Below are 2201 nucleotides of genomic sequence, written 5' to 3'. Positions count from 1 at the left end.
CTTGGTAAGCTTTTCTTTCTTTCTTTCTTTCTTTTTTCTTTCTTCCTTCCTTCCTTCCTTCCTTCCATCCTTCCTTTTTTGGGGGGAGGGGGTAGGGAAGAGGAGTTTAAAAATACCTATCATAGATGTAATGCCTTGATCATAACAAGGATTATGATGTGAGTCAGGTTGCTTTCATGAGGTCAGGGCCATCACTATCCTTTGCTTTCTCTGATCTACAGCATAACGAATTTCTTTCTCAGGCCGTTTTGACCTCTGGCTTCCAGGTAGTCCTGGACTGACGAACAGGTGAGAATAAGGTAGAAGCCAGGCGAACTCTCCAGCCCTTGGATCTCAGTTGCCTCTTGTAGCCTCAGGACATCCACTTTCGGAGACTGCAGCTGCCTTTTGCTGCTATTGATCTGTGTGCTACTTACTTGTGAGTCCCCCATCCTGGCAGTCAATTCATTTCTCTTCCTCTGGCAATGTCTTTGCCATCTGCTTCTTGCAAGTGATCTTTTGTATGAAATCTTGCCTCCAACAAGTTTCTATACTCTTTTTCAGTTTAGCATTTAATGTTCTCTTCTACCAGGAACAATAGGCTCTCTTGTTTGACGAAGAATATTTACTACCAAGGACCTCTAGAAATAAATCAGTGGTCAAAGAAAGCTAGCTCTATCCAACTTGAGAGACAGAGGAGAAGAGTTTCCCCCTAGTGGAAGGGCAAGGAATCTGGCTTTAGGGAGTGTGGGAAGGATAAGAGAATCAGACTGCGGGTGGCCAGGAAGCAAGGCAAGGCCCTCCTGGATAGCCCTGAAATAGATTTTAGGAGGATGAAATAGGCATAGAGATGTCAGTGGGAAAGACGTACAGTGCCTGAGATGCTGGGAAGGGAAAATGTTTGTGCTTATGACCTTTCCTCCCCACCCTTCCCTGCCATAGACATAATCATGGGATGTTTTTGCCTCCACAGTGGTCTTTCTCTACTGATTGTTCAGATTGTAAAGGAGAGTGTTCAGTAGTCCCAACTTTTAGCTGCCTATAGCCAATTTTGTTTCAACAGACCTCACAGCCTTCTGAAGACTTGATATAACTGTATGACGACACATGAACTTTCAGAGAAACACACTTGAATGCAGTACCTGTGTTGTTCATTTTTCTGTTGCTGTGATGAAACTTCGTGACCAAAGCAACTTACAGAAGAGCAAGTTTATTTTAGCTGACAGTTCCAGGAGATAAGAGTCCGTATTGGTGAGGACAGCATGGCAGCAGACAGAATAGGACGCTGAGAGACCACATTTTTAAAGGCAAACACAGAACAGAAAGATTAAAATGCAAGTGGGACAAGGTCATGAAATCTCAAAGCCCACCTTTAGTGACATCTTCCAACAAGGACGCATCACCTCCCCAGCGAATGGCACCAACTCGGAACCAAGAGTTCTAATAATCAAGTCTATGGGATCTTATCTTATCCAAAACTTCACAGTGTCTGATAACATTCGTTTCTTTTATTAATATTGCTGTGAAGAACGGCTACTTATTTCAGATCGGGGGTCGGGGGTGGAGGAGCGGTTGTGGGTAGGGAATTAATTTTCGGCTTCTGTAGCTTTCCTAGGAAGGCCCTTTGACCAGCCTCGGCCGGTGCGGGAATCCCTCCCTGCTTCACTCTGGCCGATGCGTTTGTTTTACCCGGTTCCGGGACAGAGATGTGATCTGGAAGGCGGTCAGGATCTGATAACCGTCGGTTCCATATCAGACAAGGAACAGAGGTGCAGGGAGAGACTGTTACCTTGCACGGACGGTGCTGAACGATTACGATTCTCCAGACACCGCGTGAAGTCTTTTCCCGGAGCCGCTAGCACGAATCCACAGTCTCCTTTACAGAGTTCAGAGCCTGCATTGGTTACTGTTCATTGGGGAACAGGAGGAGAAGAAAGGAACTTGTCAAGACCACTCGTCACCGAGCTCCTAAAAGACGAGAAGATAATTATATAGATTTGATTAGGCAGCAATTAAACTGCTTACCTAGGAAGACCTCGTGGCGCAACGGTAGCGCGTCTGACTCCAGATCAGAAGGTTGCGTGTTCAAATCACGTCGGGGTCAGCAAATTTTATACTCTGAAAGAACTACCCTCCTTGGTTGACAGATTCGTACACACACCCCAGCAAGTAGGTACCCACCGGTATTCAACTCCATGCTATGCTATAGGTCTATGCATGGG

General features: G+C 45.8%; 1 non-coding gene across 1 annotated transcript; it reads left to right on the top strand.

Moving 5' to 3' along the window:
• The first annotated feature begins 2011 nt into the window (after positions 1–2011).
• Trnaw-cca lies at positions 2012–2083 on the top strand. Its single transcript has one exon. It is a non-coding gene; the product is annotated as a tRNA-Trp (tRNA).
• The last annotated feature ends 118 nt before the right edge of the window (positions 2084–2201 follow it).

The sequence above is a fragment of the Microtus oregoni genome, unplaced genomic scaffold, assembly GCF_018167655.1.
Source record: "Microtus oregoni isolate MIOR12 unplaced genomic scaffold, Mior012 000042F_ref0000377, whole genome shotgun sequence".
Classification (NCBI taxonomy): Eukaryota; Metazoa; Chordata; class Mammalia; order Rodentia; family Cricetidae; genus Microtus; species Microtus oregoni.
Note: the sequence above shows the minus strand (reverse complement) of the source record. Positions and strands in the feature narration are given on the sequence as shown.